We start from the raw sequence: 20,205 nt of genomic DNA, 5'->3' as shown, positions 1-20,205 counted from the left end.
TCAATACATTAATTCCTTCCAAAGGGTTTTCTAATACAATCATCAAGTCATCAGCAAATGCTCTCAGTTTATATACTTCTTTTTTTATCTTTAATCCCGAAATCCTTTTATCTTGCCTTATATCTCTAAGCAGCACTTCTAAGACCAAGATAAATAAAAGGGGAGATAGCGGACATCCCTGTCTTGTACCCTTTTGTATTTCACATGAATCCATTGACAATTATCTGTGTCTTCTGAGATGTATAAACCGATCTAATCCATTTAATAAAATTATCTCCAAAATCCATTTGCTCCAGGACCTTAAACATAAATTTCCAATTCAAATTATCAAATGCTTTCTCAGCATCTAAAAAGATCAAAGCTGCTTGTTTATCATTTCGTTGTTCTAAATATTCCAACACATTCAAAACATTCCTGACGTTATCACGTAGTTGTCTTTTAGGTAAAAAACCCGATTGATCTTCCTGGATAAATTGTTGCAATATTATTTTCATTCTTTCTGCCAAAATCATTGTAAATATTTTATAATCATTATTCAATAAAGATATCGGCCGATAATTTTTTGTTTTAGTTAGGTCCTGCTCCTCTTTAGGTATTAATGTTATATTAGCATTTTTCCAACTATCAGGAATCTTCCCATCTTGCAAAATAGAATTCATTGTATACTGTAAAGGTAACAAGAGTTCCTCCTCTAAACATTGGTAATACACTGCTGATAACCCATCCGGTCCTGGCGCCTTTCCTAATTTAATTTTACTTATAGCTTCAGATATCTCTCTTGACGTGATAGGGCCATTAATAGCTTGTCTCTGAAAATCTGTAATTTTAGGCAAATTCTGTTTAGATATGTACTCTTCTATTTTTTCAGAGGGAATTTCCTGACACTTGTATAAAGTTGAATAATACTGATGAAAAACCTTTTGAATTTTTGCATTATCCCTCAACATCTCATCTCCTTCTTGTATCTTTAAAATAAGATTTTTTTGTCGTTCTTTTCTTAATTTATATGCTAACCATTTCCCTGGTTTATTTGCAAATTCAAAAGTCCTTTGTTTAGCAAAATTTATTTTCCTTTCAATTTCTCTCACTGTCAGCATTGATACTTGGTTCTGTAACATTTTAATTTGTTTTACAATAAAAACTTTAGTTGGATTCTTTTTCAATTCTTCCTCTTTTTGTTTTATTTCTTCCAAGATTAATTGCATTTTCTGTTGTTTCTTCTTTTTTAATTCAGAGTTGCATTTAATAAAATATCCCCTCATGAATGCTTTACTTGTATCCCAAACAATATTTTCATCTGTTCCTTTATGTAAATTATGTTCAAAAAACTCTTTTAATTTCTTCTTACATTCTTGTACTACTTTATCATTCTGTAATAAAGATTCATTTAGTCTCCATCTAAATCCAAGATTTTTCTTTTTAAAAGTTAATATCACAGGATTATGATCAGAGAAAGTTTTTGGTAATATGTCCATATTGGAGATGTCTTTCACTAGATTTTTAGACATCCAAATCATGTCAATCCTCGAGAATGCTTTGTGTCTTTCTGAAAAATAAGTGAATTCCTTTGCGTTATCATTTATGTATCTCCAGGTATCCACCAATTCTAAATTTTCCATCAACTCAAAGCAAATCTTTGGTAATTTACCCTGTGTCTCTTTAATGTTTTTCTCAGAAAGTCTGTCAATTTGTGGTGAGATTACTCCATTCCAATCACCCATAACACACCAGTGATCATATGAGAAATCTAACAATTTTTCCATAAATCCCGTGTAAAACCTTGTTTTATCTTCATTGGGGGCATAGATACCCACTATCATGGACTTCATGGCCTCCATGACAACCATGGGGCTGTCTCAATTTGTTACTGGCCCAACGCATGTATCGGGTCACACTCTTGATTTGATCTTCGCCACTGGTCATGGAAATGGTGATCTGGAGGTGGGGTGTTTTTCATCTACTCCATTGTCATGGACAGATCACCGCCTGCTGAGTTTTAGACTTACAACGACTCTTTCCCTCTGCAAGGGTGGGGGACCTATTAAGTTGGTCCGCTCTCGGAGGCTTATGGATCCTATTGGTTTTCAGACGGCTCTGGGAGTTTTTCCAGCTGATAGTACTGGCGCTCCTGTCGAGGCCTTGGTCGAACTGTGGAATACGGAGATGGCCCGGGCTATTGACACGATTGCTCCCGCGCGCCCTCTTCGATGCAGAGCTCATACAGCTCCGTGGTATACCCCGGAGTTGAGAGTGATGAAGCAAGAGAGAAGGAGGCTGGAGTGCAGATGGAGACGAACTCCAGACGGATGCAGTTATGCTTTGGTAAGTGCCTCTACTAAGTCGTATATAAAAGCGGTAAGGGCGGCGAAGAAGTTTCACTTCGCTGCCTCTATCAGGACATCTCTCTGCCGCCCTGCAGAGCTTTTTAGGGTTGTACGAGGACTCTTACATTCTGGTCCTAGAGATACTATTGAAACATCTGAAGCTCGCTGTAACGACATTGCAGGGCACTTCCAAAATAAAATCGCATGCATCCGTAGGGACCTAGACTCCGATGTTATGACAGACGAATCCATTGAAGTGTCCAGAACACGGTCTTGTCTTTCATTATTGGATGAGTTTCAGTTGGTGCAGCTTGAGGAAGTGGACAAGGTACTTGGATTGGTGCGGGCGACCACGTCTGCTCTAGATCCTTGTCCATCTTGGCTAGTGAAGGCTAGCAGGACTACTACCACCGGCTGGGCCAAGGAAGTGATAAATGCCTCCTTGAGTGAGGGAGTAGTCCCTAGTAGCCTCAAGGAGGCAGTAGTAAGACCTCTCTTAAAGAAACCTTCCTTAGACCCAGATGACCTGAACAACTATAGACCGGTGGCGAATGTCCCCTTTTTGGGCAAGGTTCTGGAGCGGGTGGTTGCCGGTCAGCTCCTGGTGCTCTTGGATGAGACCGATTATCTGGATCCGTTTCAATCCGGTTTTAGGCCTGGTTTTGGCACTGAAACAGCCTTGGTCGCCCTGTATGATGACCTTTGTCGGGAGAGGGACAGAGGGAGTGTGACTCTGTTGATTCTCCTTGATCTCTCAGCGGCGTTTGATACCATCGACCATGGTATCCTTCTGGGGAGACTCGCGGAGTTGGGAGTTGGAGGCACTGCTTGGCAGTGGTTCCGCTCCTACTTGGCGGATCGTCACCAGAAGGTAGTACTTGGGGAACATTGCTCAACTCCTTGGACTCTCCATTGTGGAGTCCCTCAGGGGTCGGTTTTGTCCCCCATGCTTTTTAACATCTACATGCAGCCTCTGGGTGCGGTCATCAGGAGTTTTGGAGTGCGTTGCCACCAGTACGCTGATGACACGCAGCTCTATTTCTCCTTTTCATCTTCTACAGGTGAGTCTGTGGATGTGCTGAATCACTGCCTGACCGCGATAATGGACTGGATGAGAGCTAATAAACTGAGACTCAATCCAGACAAGACTGAGACACTGTTGGTGAATGCCTTCCCTGCCCAGATGGTGGATGCTTACCCTGTTCTAGATGGGGTTACACTCCCCTTGAAGGAACAGGTTCGTAGTCTTGGGGTTCTTTTCGATCCTTCCTTGTCTCTGGAGGCGCAAGTGGCCACGGTGGCAAGGAATGCATTCTACCACCTTCGGTTGGTAGCCCAGCTACGCCCCTATCTGGACAGGGATGACCTCGCCTCAGTTGTTCATGCTCTGGTAACTTCTAGGTTGGATTACTGTAATGCGCTCTACGTAGGGCTGCCCTTGAAGACAGTTCGGAAGCTTCAGCTAGTGCAAAACGCAGCAGCCAGACTGCTGACGAGGACCAGCCGGTCAGCGCATATAACACCTGTTCTGGCCCGTTTGCACTGGCTACCTATTTGCTTCCGAGCCAGATTCAGGGTGCTGGTTTTGACCTATAAAGCCTTACACGGCGTGGGACCGCAGTATCTTGTGGAACGCCTCTCCCGCTATGAACCGACCCGGTCACTTCGCTCAGCGTCTAAGGCCCTCCTCCGGGTACCAACCCATCGGGAAGCCCGGAGGACAGTTACTCGATCTAGGGCCTTTTCTGTAGTGGCCCCCGAATTGTGGAATAGCCTCCCCGAAGAAATACGCCTGGTGCCGATGCTTCTATCTTTTCGGCGCCAGGTTAAGACCTGGCTATGCTCCCAGGCATTTTAATGCGTTTAATGTTACAATTTTAAATCTCTTTGTTTCAGTTTATTTATTGTGATATTTTGTATTTCTGTACTTTTAATCTTTTGTACACCGCCCAGAGAGCTATTCACTATGGGCGGTTTAAAAATGAAATAAAATAAATAAATAAATAAATATCAAAATTTTTATCCCCTGTAAGGTAATTTCAACCCCCACAAATCTGCCACTGTCATCCGATAATATCAATTTAGGAGACAATTGTGGGTTAATATAGAGAACAACACCATTTATTTTTTTCAATCCAGCCGAAATAAATTCTTCACCCAAATTTTTACAAATCAAATATTTGGAATCTTTCTTCTTGATGTGAGTTTCTTGTAAACAAATTATATCCAATTTTAATTTTTTCAAATAGTGAAACACTTTCTTTCTCTTCTGCGGAGTATTGGCTCCATTTATATTCCAAGTTAGATATTTGTAATCCATCTTCAAGCGTGTATTTTAGAAAAGTCTGTACCTGTTGCTCCCATTGATCCATCCTCTTCTTTTCCTTCCTCTACCTGTTCCTGTTGACTTTGTTTAATTTTGTCTTCTACCATGTTTTTTGAAGCTTTTCTCAAGAAATCCCTTGCTTTTTGAAGTGTATTCAATCGATACTGCTGTTGTCTAAATGTAAAGATCACTCCTTCAGGAACATCCCATCTAAATTGGATTTTGCATTGTTTACGTTTTTCTGTAAAGAAAGCATATTCTTTTCTCTTGCATAAAAGTCTAATAGGAATTTCCTTCATCACAAGTATTTCCTTGCCATCAATTTTAAGGGCATTGTTAAAATGTTGTTGTAAAACCATATCTCTGGTCCTCTTTTTTACAAAATGGACAAGCACATCTCTTGGAATTTTTTTCATTGTTGCATATCTGGAATTAATTCTGTAAACTTTGTCTATTTCAAATTCCATCAAATCTTCATTCCAATCCAAACATTTTACCAAGGCGTTAACAATTTTATCTCTGATATCTTCACCTGTTTCCTCAGGAATTGCACGAAATCTCAAACAATGTTCTTTATCTCTAAGTTCCATGACAGCCATATAGTCCAAGTTTTTTTCCAGTTCCAAATTTAATATATCTGTTCTGTTCTCCAAGGTTTGCACCTTTCCTTTAGTATTTTTTACATCCTCAGTTACTTGTCCAATTGTACCTTTAATCCCGTCCACTTCTTTTCTCATATGGTCCTTTATATCTTTCAATTCTTGTTGCATTTTGCCAAATTCAGCTTTCATCTCCTGTCTGTCCTGTATTATTTCTTGTTTCAGGTCATTAATCCCATCCATTATTTTCTGAAGCATATCTGGGGAGATAGCCCCTTCCTGTACATCAGTTGAACCTCTTCACTCCAGAGCCTTAGCTGTTTTCCTGGTTGTCATTCTTAAAAGAAGCCTTTAATTTCTAATATTAACCACTGTTCCCAAACATAAAGGCAGTCTATTTCTTTTTTTTCCCCAACAACAAAAGAGTTAATATTCCAAGCCTGTTGACTTCTGGCCAGCAGAGTTCTTATCTCCCTCATGTCCAAGAATGCAAAACAAATTTGGTTCACAGCACTGAACAATTAGTAACATACACGAACAGCAGATTCGTCCAAAGAAAGTAGTCCAAGAAAAAATAGTCCCAGATATATATCAATCAAATAATCACCTAAATTAGAGTTTCTCATCGGATAAGTTGCCCCTCATCCGTTTTAATCTTTATAATTCCAAATTCAGGCCAGCTTTTTGCCATAAGAAAATTAAAATAAGTTGTTTAAATTTTCTTTCCTCCTCCTTAATTCCTTGTATAAAAGAGAAAGTGTAACTCACCCAGGTATTTTAGTTGCTGATTCTTTTAAACAAATCTCTTTTGCTGTAGTAATTTATGCCAAATGATAAGATTAGACAGAAGGAGGCTCGCTCGTTATAGATCATTTAAAAAAAATAAACGTCTCGCTTTTTTTCAGCCCAGCTTGCTGGAAGTCCTGACTCCGTCCTCGGCTGTTAGGTATACCTTCCTTTCCCAGGAGATTCCTGATCAATTCCAGCCACCGACAGCCCAACGAAGTTTCTGTGGGAAATCTCTTTGGTTCACCCTTGCCTGGGAGAACATTACACCAGTCAAAGTTTCCTTTTGACTGGTTTTAAACTGAAAAAAGCTTCCTCTGAGACAGAGCTCTCTCAGAGGCAGCCACAGGCGGAGCAATCCACAACAATCCCTACTATCAAGGGGAGACTTAAAATCTGTCTCAGCTCTCAGATATACAGTTGTTAGGGATACCGTTTTGCTAGTGCTCACAATTTCACTGGAGCTGGTGCTAGATTGCACATGATACCACCAAGAGCAGCATCGCTGTAGTGAGCTCTCTCACCTGCTACAATGTCTAATGTCTCAATGCCTCACTGAAATTCCTGTCCCTGTTCTATGTCATTTGCTGTCACAAGCATGTGGGCCAGCCCTACCATTAGACGGCGTGAAGCAACCACTTCAGGCAGCTGATTTTGGGTATCATGAAAGGGCAGCATGTATTCTTAGGTGGCAAACGAAAAGAACTAAATTATATTAGAAACAGAAATCAGTCCTTAGTACTGATTAGCCCTTAATAATGAATAAAGTGTCCAAATGGAGATGGACAAACCTGACAATTTTGGTTTCCCCCAATTTCTCATCTTTCCAATCGTAAATTCAGTTCTAAAAAAAAACATGTTCTCATGAAAATTCATTGGCATTTTGTGCATTTTTTTCCTAATATACATGCTTTTGTATGCAATTTTGCTTAGCATATACATTTTTGCAAGTAATTTTCCTAATATATATGAATTATTTTCAATGCTATATGATTTTATGCATATTTCCCCCTAATATATGCATGTTTATGCAAAATATTTGATTGGAGATCTGCATCTCAAAATTTTGAGAAATGTGGATTTCATAGGACAGCATTTCAATTTGTGTATTGTTTTGGGACTATGGCCATACTACCCTGAACATGCCTGATCTCGTCTGATCTCGAAAGCTAAGCAGAGTCAGGCCTGGTTAGTACTTGGATGGGAGACTGCCTGGGAATACCGGCTACTGTAGGTTTAGAGGAAGGGAATGGTAAACCACCTCTGAATACCTCTTACCATGAAAACCCTATCAATATATATATATAAAAGATTCATAGGGTCACCATAAGTTGTAATTGACTTGAAGACATATAACAACAACAAAATTGTTTTGGAAAGTGCAAATTAGGCAGCCTGGACTGAATCCCACCCCACCCCCACGTCCAAACCAGAAGTATTTCACAGCTGGATGTAGACTCTGCCCAAATGCAGCCTTTTAAACAAATAGATCACCCAGTATTCTTCTGTTCCAGCTGAGTAATTATTCTGTAAAAGAACTTTAGGATAAAAAGCATAGCGCTTATAAGCATGAAAGCAAATACTCAGTCTTCTGGAATATGTTGAATATGCATTTTTGGATTGCATAACAAATTATTCACAAAGAATAATATATTATGAATGGGTATGCAATGTAGAACTACCAATTAAGTCAAACAGTTGCTAAAAATAGATGATTGACCAGGACTTGATTATTTTTGGTCTCAGATAATTAGAGTTCTGGCTGTATTTTTGGGGGGTGGGGATGAGGAGGCTGGTTGTGAAAATGTTAAGTGAAATTTTAAAATCAGTCATGGGCCATTTAAGGAACAAATCTCTCTCTCATAACCCCCCCGCACTTTCCCTCATTTAAAAACTGTTTACAATAACCAGACTTCTCTAACTGTGCCTTTCACATGGTGTGGCAGTTATGTACTGTTAATTATTTTATCCTTTCCTAAGATCCTCTGAGGTAAGTGGTTTGTTATGCAACAAAGAGCCAAATTGCCACATGTCACATGAGAGTACAAGGAAACCAGGCAATGCCTTAGATAAACTGGGATTTTGCCGAGTTACAGTTGTTGTTGTTGGGCACACCAGCAGCTAGTGAACTCGCCCTTCTTTTGGAGAGGACAATATATTAGTTCAGAGGTTCCGTATAAGCAACCCACACAAGTGCCACATTTCCTGAGCATCTGTTTCATGACACCTTCAGACCTCCTAGATTTCCTTGTGAAGGCCTCTAGCTTCCTCTCTGTGGACTCAAAACCTAGAAAACTACCTACAACATTGTTGCAACATTGCAGAAGGCCCCCAATGTGAAATTGAATAGTAGCTTCAGTTGGGCCGTATTTCACTTTGAGGTAAACATTGTAACATTCAAAAGGCCATAGAAACCTGATGATACTGAACCACAAGACGGAGCCTCGGGATTGAATATTAATTGTTTCAGCAGTCTGACCACTGAAATACATTCATTCTCATGCCCTGTGATAAAACAATAGTGATATCAGTTCATGTGGCTTGGGCAATAGCCTTCTGATTTACAGAACAGAATCCTGGAAGATCATATTTATCCTTCTTCAATTCTGTCTCTGCCCTGCTGAGTCCCTAGGCCAGGTGTAGGGAATATTTTTTGGCCCAAGGGCCACATTCCCTCTGTATGCCTGTGATTGGCATGGCCAAGACAAAAGTGGATGTAGCCACCCACCACATAAACCGCACACATACATATATACACACATTTATCATACAGAATGTTTGCACATAAACACACACACACACTCACCACCACTCCCCAAGCAATTAGGCATCAAAAAAAGCATTTTGACTAACTGCTGGAGCAGGTGATGTTCATGGAGATTACAGTTGTGAAGGGAAGGGTTAACTGCTCTCTACAATTATCTCCCCTCCCATGTCAGGATTAGGCTTGAAAACAGCCTTCTATTTACCCCAATAGAAGGCTGTTTTCGAGCCTAATTGCCAATGTGATTTTGAACCCAAGGGGTAACAGAGCATGAAGGAGGAGGGCTAACCCTTCCCTCCCCATGAAGAGTGGAAGAATCTGTCAGTTTCCATATTTCTGCTGCAATTTGCAACTTTTTAAAAAAAATTCTCATGTAAATTCTTCAGCATTTTCAGTGCAAATTTCTCCTAATAAAATATTTTTGTATGCTGTTTCTGATTAATGTACACATTTCTGCAAGCAATTTCTCCTAATATGATACATTGTCATACATTCATTTTTATGCACACTTTCCCCCAACATATGCATTTTTGAAACCATTGTTTGGTTGGAGAACTGCATTGCACAATTCGGAGATGTGTGAACTTGGAAGGATAGCTGTGTTTCGGATCTCATACTGTTTCGGAATGTGCAGATATGATAGATTCAGTTTTAAATAAGAACTGAATCAAACTTCTCCCCATCCCTACTCCCCACCCATCCAAAATTCCCTCATGCTACAATTAGGCTGGAAAAAAGCCTCCCAATAGTAGTTTTTCCCCCAGGCCTAATTGCAGAGATGGGAGAGGCGAGTAGGAGAGATGGGAAAGCTGCACAGGCTGCATCTAACCCATGGTCTGCCACTTCCCCACCCCTGCACTGTTTAAACACTTAGCTCCAGTTGGTGGATCTCAGGGATCCAGTAAAAAAACACACAAAATACATCCAACAACCGTGAAGTCTGACCACTCCCGATATAGAAATTCCTTTACCTACTACTCAGATAATGCATACAAATTAAATTATCTGCTAGAAGTCATGAGTAGCAGATAAGACCTCTTTTTGTTAAGGAAAGTTCATTCAGAACACACCAGCACGGGGGGGGGGGAGGAGTCTTTACATTTTTGTCCCCTAAGGGGGAAAAAATCAGGACTTCTAATTTAGTAACAAAACCATTTCCCTCATGAATGCTAGACTTCAAAGTCAAGCAGCATGGCAAAGTCCGTTTGCCTCTGAAGTCTTTTAAGTGTTCAGAGCAGCCGCTTCTCGGAGACTGGTGATTTGCAGCAATGTAAAGCCCTGTGACAGCCAGGCAGAGGGTTGCTTTCAGGGCTGTCTTTTGGAGACAAGCCTTCCCCTCCCCATGGCAGAAGAAGCAATAAATAATGGAGATGGGGTCAGAGGCGGGCAAGTGGAAGAAGATTGGCCAGATGGGTGGACAAGGGCCAGCCCAAGGCATTTTGCTTGTACAAAGATCAAGATGACGTCCCTTCTCCCCATTCTTTGTCCAGAAGGAGACTAGATTGCCCATTGAATCTTCCTTTGATGCAGTCATCAGGATGGTTCCCTACACTGAAGGCTAGTCCACACAACACCATCTTCTTAGCACCCTGCTACCTGCTAATGCCCCACCACCACCACTACCCCATTGCCTGAGAAAAAGCTGCCTCGTTTGCCCTGATGGTACTGCTGGCTCTGCAAGGGACAGAGCTTAAAGAGGAGCACCAGTACTATAGCCAGCATTGCCTGGGTCACCTCCAGCTAGGTCAGTGGTGGGAAACCTTTTTCAGTCCATATTCCCACATGGGCAACTTTCCAGAGGCCACATGCCAGTGGGGGCAGGGGGGCAACAGATGTGACTCTTAGCCTTCTACAGTAGGCTACAGTCCAGACATGCAAAGGTCAGAGGTGTCTACGTGCAGATTTCTCCATCCAGGCAAGCTAGAGACATTCCAGCCACACGCACAAACTGGAGCAGGCCCAGTGAAGGATGTGGCCTGAGGAGAGTCCCTAGGGCCAGACAAGAGAGTCTGGGAGAGTGTCTTGCTCGCTCGCTCTCTCGCTCTCGCTCTCTCGCTCGCTCTTGCTCTCTCTGTGGAAACATGGCTCAGCTGGGGTGTAGGACAGTGAAGCTCATGGACACAAGGCAAGGTGGGACAAAATACAGACAGGACACAAGGGAATGCAGGATGCATGGCAGCCTCTGGGAAACACAGAGCTCTGACATTGCGCCAGCAAGAAGCAAGGTGAAACTGAGCCCTTTTATAGCAGTAGTCCCCGTGGCACCTGATTGTTAGCATCACCTGTACTGCAAGATGCTGTTCTACTTAAAGGGACACCACCTTCTCTAGTAACTTTCTACTGCAACAGAGCAGGGAAGGCTCAGGTCTGCCTTCTACAGTGGAGTCAGTGACATATCCTTGGGGCTCCACAGCATTGGCTCCACAGCAGAGCTTGGAAGTAATCATGTGCCTGAAACTGGGCTTCTGTGCAGCACTGCTCTTCCCTCATGCTCTGTGGGTGGGTAGGAGGTGACGAGGGAGGAGGTGGAGAATGAGACGGGGTGGAGCGGCGAAAACAATTGTTTAAAAAAATGGATGGTGCTGGTGAAGAATGGAGTGGAGGGGAAAAGGAGCTGGAGGGCAAGAACATGGATAAAGGAGGAGAAGGAGGCAGCAGCAGAATGGAGATAAAGAACTATGGAGGTGAAAGATGGACAATGTGTGTGTGTGTACTGTGTTTTCACTTGGCACATAAAGTAGCCTCCACCACCCTCTCTGGCTACTGTGCTGCATTTGCAGTATTTTAACTTTTTTGCATCTCAGGGGAAAATGTTTGCTTGGGTGGGTGTCCCTTAGTTGGTGGCAGGGCAGGGTCTGGGAGGTGGTTAAGTGAGAGAGATTATGCTTGCTGGCTGAGTGTGGGGGGGTTGCACTTGGTTTGACGTGCAAAGATCTGAGTAGTGGCCTCTGCCTCCCTTCCCACCTCCCTTACCAGCGGAGAAACCACCATTGCTAATTTATGGATAAAAAGAATTATTCTACTACCTCTGTATGTGTTTGTTTATTTTTAATGTTGTTTTAGGCTACTTAGATGTGCAGCAGCCAAGGCCAGCACCTTGCAGGCAATTTTTTAAAAAAGTAACTGAAATGTAGTTGTAGTGATTACTTTTGAGAAAAGTAAAGTAATCAGTTACTTTCAGAGCAATTGTAATTGTAATGGTAATTACTACCTTTTGGGGCCATGTAATTGTAAGAGTAATTTATTACTTTTTAAAAGTAATCTTCCAAGCTCTGCCCCACAGGTTCATCTGGTGGCAGCACCTCTGAGGCTGGCCCTGCATGCCTTTTCCCTTCAGGTTTGGAGTCCTCATCTCCACCACTTGATGAAGAGGAATCTGATTTCTTGTTCCCTGACACAGGGCTGCATTTGGCCTCTGCCCCTGACTTGGGGGGCTGAATAGGTTCAGTGACAGCAGAACAACTTTGTAGAGGGCAGCTAGGATGTCAAAACACATGAGGATCCCTGAACCAGCGGTTGGTGTGGTTCACAGAAGGCCTGATCAGCAATGGGAGTTTGCTCACCCATGTGCTTCCCCATGCAATTTAATAGAGTTATGGCTCTTTAGATAGGGATTCTCAGTGGAGCTCTCTCAATTGAAATGGACTGGGGACACACAACACCCCCACAAATAGGACAACCATGTACACATTAATGTGCGCAGTGATGTTTTCTATTTCATATCAAACAATTAACATTTAATGTAATAAAACCAGGGCAAAGAAGAAAGGGATATTTGTGGATTTCTGTAACTGCTTAAGAGAGTGATTTAATATTCATTGACCAACACCTCACATTATTTTTCTAGAGTTAAGGTTCCTATGCAGGTCACATTTCAAACGTGACATGCACTAGGACAGGAAATACAGCTAAGCCAGAAAACATTATTTGTGTGATAATTCTTGTGCATGAATGATGTCCTTTGAAGATTAGACATGATTAGATGACGTTATTTAAGGATCAAAACCTATGCAGTATATATTTATATCTTGTTGCCTTAGTTTTTCAGTTGTGGAATTCATATTCTTAAACTGAATTATGTGGTCATTAGACCACTTACTCAGTGACACTCAACCACATATATCAACAGGCTTACCACAGAGTAAGTGATTAAAGACAGAAATTTGCTTTCACAAATACACAGTGTTGGTTCATATGATAACCCAGCCTGATAATCTTCTTCCCATGGTGGGAGAGTGGTCATATGCTCCCTCTATTGCACTCTTTACACAACATGTGGCAACGGCAGTCTACGTGGAGGCACAATCTTCCCCCTTGTTTTATGGGTCTTTGCCCAGAATATTTGTCTCACAAGTTTACATTAGGTGCATGGCAGAGGGAGACACTCACATTTGTTTCTCCACAGTAGGCCACATAAGCAGGTGAATCTGCCCTCAATGCTGCTTCATGGCTTCTCTGAAGTAGCGTCTCTGTATTTTCCTTCTAGCACAGCCTTTCCCAACTAGTGGGCCACCAGATGTTGTTGGACCACAATTCCCATCTTTCCTGACCATTGGCAATGCTGGCTGAGGCTGATGGGAGTTGTGGTCCAACAACATCTGGTGGCTCACTAGTTGGAATAGGCTGTTCTAGCACATCTCCTGTCCATTTTGTTATAGTTATTTGTTTCTTCAGTCTCATTGTCATTGGTCTACTTCTTCAAAGCAGAATTTCCATGGAAATTGGCCCTCCTCCAAATGGAAAATTCCAGGATGAATTATTGTCCAGAATGCTAGTGCAGGTTCCACCTATTACAGTTCACATGATTTTTTTATGATCCAAAGTTCATATTCCACTTTATTTAAATCCCTATCTTCCTCCTCCTGTTTATGTATGCATATGTTCATGGCAAAGACTCAATATGCTAGAAAACTGGGGGAACTTCATTCTACAGAGCTTCCAGCCTGAAAGTTCCAGGAAAACCAGACCCGCTCCCATTATGTACAAATACAGAGAAAATCTATATGAGATATGTAACAATCCTGTGTTAAAGTACAGGTGCCCCCTGCTGTGTTCTGGTCCAGTGCTAAATACTATGAAGAAAGCAGCAAGGCAAGGGTTACTGGACCATGCATAGCTCCAAGTGAGCAACTTGCTCCAATGAAGGTTGGGAGCAGACTGAGGCCTCTTAAGCCTCTATCTCCAGGCTATCTCCTCCAGACTCCACCACCTTGCAGAGAACTTGAGAGCCTTAAAGAGCCAACCCTCTGACCTGAAGGTGAGCACTATTCCATAGCTTCCATCCTGGTGCACTCCCTGCACTGTCTGACTGGTGGTGTGTGGTGAGAGGCACCTGGTTCTTCAAGCATAGGGGAAGGTGCCTGTGAAGGTCTTGGCTCTGACCCTATCGGACATGAGAGGTTTGTCGGGGGGGTCCTCTTCAACAGTCTCAGGTGCACTGGTCTCCCTATGTTTAGCAGTCAGCTCTGGGCCCTGAACCTTACCTGGCTCCCCATCTGATGCTCCTGCCATCTCTGTGTCCACATCACTGCTAAATTCAGGGCTCATGACACCCCCACTAAAAACAGTATTGTGCGTTCACCTTCCCCAGCTTGTCCAACAAACAGAAGTCCGCCCAGAAATGTTAACCACTTCTTTACTATGTACTTAGAAACCTCCCCACGATCCAGAACTCTGATAAGACAGTATTCTAAGTGTGTTGAACCAAATACTCCTAAAAATCCCCTTCCGACCTTCATGCTAAACATACAAAGGTCTGAATAAGAGTCCACACTCCAGGGACATTGGAAGTAGGGCTTGCATGCATGCTCCCAATCTCACCATGTTTCAAGCGTTCACATGAACAGAGCTACCATAAAACAGCTATTGTGGTGTGATGAGCTTCCCCCATGATTGGAGGGGGGTGGCATGTAGACCTCAATACCTTGAGTATACCATTTTCTCCATTCACAATCCTCTTCTGGTGAAATTCGTCAATTTAAAACAAACTTGCAAATAAAAACCTTTAAAAAGACAATGGTGAAGGGACTGGAAAACCCCCAACCCCGAGCAATTTATTTCTGTATTGGTGGAAAATGCATGGAGGATGAAACTTCACAGTTAGAGAGTAAGGTTTTACACTTTTTTAAATGTGTGAAACTATGTGATATATCCCCAGGTCTTTTCAAACAGACTGACATTCAGCCAGGGATTGCCTGTTGGATTTATGCGGGCTACAGAACACACTTCCAAGAAACATTATTCAATGAATGAACCTCTTTATGCTGGTCAAGTAACATGACATTTCAAGTTCAACGAGACTTTTAGCCAAAGTAGCTTAAGGAGATTTTTGGAGTATACAGATTTGTATTCCATGAAAGGTAGCATTCATGGGCAAGATACTTCAAGTAGTGTTATCATGGGCCTGTAAAACAACCACCACCCTTCCTTCCAGCAAGGGCCTCTTTCTCATTAAATCAGCAGTAGAACTCCATCTGGGTTCAGTAGAATAACAGTTACACCGCGACCTTCTTCCCTTATCAGTGTGTGGTGAAAACTGCTCTCTCATTACGATGTAATGGACAGTGGGAGGCCTTATCCCTGCTCATTCATAAATCCACTGAGTCGTTAGAGAGCCAGGTTATCATCCAGAGAAGGGTGGCTACTTAAGCATTACCAGAGAAGAGGAAATGCATCACCACAAAACAGATTTGCATAAAATCTGCATATGCAAACATATGTGTATCGATACATATTTTGACATAATGACTATAATTTAAATAGCAATAGAATAATCTCACCACAGTAAGGAAGACTTTGGGAGAGAAAGTGGCCTGTGTGGCTGCTTAGTCCAGGTGCCTGCTGTTGATGGACAACTTCAAGGCCCATTCTAATGGTTCCTTATCTTTAAACCTGACATGGACCTGAGAACCCTTAAAATATTACATGTTCAGGCCATGAAAACATTGATTTCAGGGAAGATAAACCAGGATTAACAATTTAACACTTTTTATTCATGAGAGAATGGAAAGCAAATATCAAACTATGCCTGTTGGTGAATGCAGTGCTATTTATGCCATGAACGTCTTTTTACAAAGAAACCTTCAGAGATCTCATCTCTTAAAATGGAAATGGACTGCCCTCAAGTCGATCCCGACTTATGGCGACCCTGTGAATAGGGTTTTCATGGTAAACGGTATTCAGAGGTGGTTTTACCATTGCCTTCGTCTGAGGCTGAGAGGCAGTGACTGGCCCAAGGTCACCCAGTGAGCTTCATGGCTGTGTGGGGATTCAAACCCTGGTCTCTCAGGTCGTAGTCCAACACTCTAACCACTATGCCACACTGGCCCTCCCTTAACCCAAGGACCCCATCTACTCTCCACCCTTGTTCCAGAGAGCCGCTGACTGCTTTAACTTGACTTATCCAAGCTGCACTTTCCCCAACACTCTGCCCTCTGGTAGACTCCCCCTCCTCCTTACTGAGAGACTTCCACTCTCCATGCAATTCACCCTCTCATCCAGACACACTCCAAAACATAGTTCAGCACAGAGGATACAACTGTGGCTTTCCGCAGGCTGGTCACCCCCTTGCATGTGGTGTGGGGCAAAATGAGAGTCCTGATTGTTGCAAAATGGAGCCAGAGGGTCAGTAACAGGACTGGAAAGAAGGGGAGTGGAAGCCACAGCAGCAGGCTTGTCAAAAACACAGAGGGCTAACCAGATTGGAAGCCTATCTGGTAAATATGAGAAGGTCCTCTATTTGAACCTCAGATGACTGCATTGCCCTGAAGACATTTCGGTTTCAGATCTAAGGGTGACCTTGGCAGGGCTGGCCTGGCACTACCACTGAACTGATATAACACAATAAGCATAAAATTAACTACTTGAAGTTGCCTTATGTCACTAGCAGCAGTGGCTCGGTGGGAGGGGGCGCAGAGGTAATGGCATTCTTCTGGTGGCAGGTTGGATGGAGATGGGTGGTAGTGGCCACTCAGGGTCACCACTAACCCAGGGCTTCCCTAACCTCATCACCACCTCACCCCATTTTGAGTAGCACAGTGCCATTGCCACTGGGAGGACACCACTGCCTTTGCCCCCTCTCATGAGCCACCGCTGGGTCCTCAGCCTTAGTTGGGCATTCAGTGAGTCACTTTCTTTTCTATCTTTCTTGAGTCCTCCACAATTTGAAGGGCAAGCCTCCGAAAAAGAGAGCCACCTGTACTTGTGGAGGCTCCCTGCACCATTTGGAATCCCAAATAAGCTCTGCATACTGGACAGCACGGCTAAAAGGGAGTATCAGCTTGGTGCAGGGAACTGTATTTCCCCAGCAATAAAGTCATGTGGATGATGTTGTGCGGCATTGTTGTGGGGTGCTGTTGTTTTCAGCACAGCAAACACAATGCTCTGGACCTTTGCTTGGAGCCTCTGCAATGACTGTGCAGCTCTAGCATGGTAAAATGGCCAGTTGGAAAAGATCTGCGCATGATGACTATCCAGATCTGTTCTTCCTCCCTCCCTTTCCATCAAATCTGATGGAATTTTAAAACCAAATATGGCACCATTTCTTGCACATTTGTGGCTGGGTTATCATACATGCCAGAAAAGATGCTTTTACAGAAACATGCCCCCTCCCCTCTACAGAATACAAATTAATAATGTATAACCATAATTTGAAGATAATGCAATAATTGCTTGCCTGATTATGTAGCCAAAAGAATCATTTCTGAGATGTTTGATTTCTACATGGTGACTGCATTTTGTATAATTTGGTGCAAATAAAGGGCTGGGAAGTGGGGTGGAGAGAAAAGCAGGTGCTCATCTATTTGTAATGGTCCAGAAAGCAGCACTAAATTGAACTAGAATTACTTTAAAGCTTTCCAAGCACCTAATTTTACTTTTAAAAAATCACAACATAAATGGTATTATATCACTTTGCGAAAATCTATGTAACATTTATGGATGAAGAGAACAATTTCCTCTGCTTAATAATCAAAGTAATGTGGATAAAAAACAACATGAATCTTAAAGCACCTCATTTCTTCCCAATCCTACATCCCCCCCCTTCTTATCTTGGGACCAGGTATATGTTTGCATTTCACTGGAAAGAAGTCTAATTAAACTCATTGAAACTTACTTCTGAGTAAATATACACTGGGCTGGGCCCATTGATTTCATCTGAGGAGGATAAAGTACAGACTTTGTTCTACCATGGAGCTGGTGGGATTTAACTTTGGCAGGATTGCACCCTATATTTGAAAGCAGAAGTGCTGTATACAATTTTCTGGCATGATTACTCAGTAAGTCCCAGTTCAGATTGCAGTCCAGCCCTCTGCATGTCCTCTGCAGTAGGCTACACTCTACAGAGGAAAATGTTATTGAAAGGTCTGTCAGAGGCCTTCAGGGGTGTCTTGTTTAAGTCTGGTTTAAAGATTTTAAAAAATCGTAAGGGAGAGCAGAAGTCTTGAAGTTGCTCATCAACAGTTAGAAGGATGAGCAGGCAGGCAGGTTACCAGGTCACAGTCTTCCCCATGAGGATGAGACCTGTTTCTGTTTAAATTATAGGACTATTTCTGCATTTGTGTCTGCACCTATAAATTAGCTTCTGCAAATTTTATGATGAGTAGTTGTAAGGACCCTGCTCTCCCTTTTTATGGTTCTTTATCTTTAAAGTGGACTTGGACCAGAGTCCTAGGGATGGATGAGAAATGTGATTCCATTCGTATTTCAAGCCGAATCTATCATCTTCAATATGAGAACCGAAACACAGCCATCCTTCAAAATGTGCATGTATTCAAATTTTGCAATGCAGTTCGCCACCCAAACAATGGTTATAGAAATGCATATGTTAGGGGAAAGATTGCATAATGAATATATGAGGGAAAATAACATGCAAAAATGCTTTATATTATGAGAAATGGCTTGCAAGAAATGTGTTCATTAATCAAAACTGCCTACACAAATGTGTTGATTGGGAGAAATTTGCACTCAAATGCTGGAGAATTTTCATGAGGATTTTAAAAAACAAATCACAAATTGCTGCAGTAATGTAGAGAACTGAATTTAAGATTGGGAAAATGAGAAACTGAGAGAATTGAAATTGACTGATCTTTCCATCCCTAGACAGACAGCCTTCAAACAGAGCACCATCATCTGTAAAGTATGGCATGTGTCCGCCCAGTGCTTTACTCATGCTTTTCCAGTGTTCTGAACAGGGACTAGGGCCAAGTCCCCACATTGCCTACGTAAGTTGTGGTCACCTCTGATCATCGGTGAAAGGAACCAGGAAGGTGAGGTTGGTCATCCCATTTTCTATACACAAAGGCAGTCAGATGTGGAAACCTCCTCATCTTTCAAGGGCACATTGGATGAAGTATTAAAAAGGTAGAAGCTTAGGAGGATAATTAAGAATGCATCAAAGCCCTGTAGTAATTACAGTCAGAAAGGAGTTTTTGTGGTAGAAAGAAAGACTGCTGGGTCCAGGAAGTGGCCAATTTGGTTTCATGAAGGATAGCTCCAAGCCTGTTGCTAAAAAGGAACTTGCAGTAGTGATGGGAAGGTGTGTAGTAGAAAAACAAGCAATGAATTATGGCCAACGCTTGCAGGATAAAGATAACATCAAAAATGAGAATTAATACATTACACGACTGAAGGGAAACAAAGAAGCATTTCTTCCCACTTGGATTTATTTAAAGGAAGGTGGCATATAAACTTTGGATAAAAACAATAGTTCCTGCACTAGTAATCACATGCATACACTTATTGCTGTTTTGTCATACTGGGGTAATTAAATAGAGCTGCAATTAAGGATTTTATTTATTTATTTATTTGTTATTTTATTTATATCCCGCCCTTCCTCCCAGCAGAAGCCCAGGGCAGCAAACAAAAGCACTAAAAACACTTTAAAGCATCATAAAAACAGACCTTAAAATACATTAAAGCAAAACAACTTTAAAAATATTTTTTTAAAAAGCTTTAAAGACATCTTTTTAAAAAGGGTTAAAAAATATACTGTTTTTAAAAAAAGTTTAAAAATATATATTAAAAAGCAATTCCAATACAGATGCACACCGGGATAGGTCTCAACTTAAAAGGCTTGTTGAAAGAGGAAAGTCTTCAAAAGGCACCGAAAAGATAACAGATGGCGCCTAATATTTAAGGGGAGGGAATTCCACAGGGTAGGTGCCGCCACACTAAAGGTCCGTTTCCTATGTTGTGCAGTACGGACCTCCTGATAAGATGGTATCTGCAGGAGGCCCTCACCTGCAGAGTGCAGTGATCAACTGGGTATATAAGGGGTAAGATGGTCTTTCAGGTATCCTGGTCCCGAGCTGTATAGGGCTCTGTACACCAAAACTAGAACCTTGAACTTGGCCCGAAAGCTGAGCTTTAAACAATAGTAGGGGAAGGGCGGCAGCTCAGAAATTCTGT

The 20,205-nt window shown here is 42.2% G+C and overlaps 1 pseudogene; it reads left to right on the top strand.

The window, feature by feature from the left end:
• The first annotated feature begins 7,153 nt into the window (after positions 1-7,153).
• On the top strand, positions 7,154-7,272 carry LOC133364637 (5S ribosomal RNA; annotated as a pseudogene).
• The last annotated feature ends 12,933 nt before the right edge of the window (positions 7,273-20,205 follow it).

Source organism: Rhineura floridana, chromosome 9, assembly GCF_030035675.1.
Source record: "Rhineura floridana isolate rRhiFlo1 chromosome 9, rRhiFlo1.hap2, whole genome shotgun sequence".
Taxonomy (NCBI): domain Eukaryota; kingdom Metazoa; phylum Chordata; class Lepidosauria; order Squamata; family Rhineuridae; genus Rhineura; species Rhineura floridana.
Note: the sequence above shows the minus strand (reverse complement) of the source record. Positions and strands in the feature narration are given on the sequence as shown.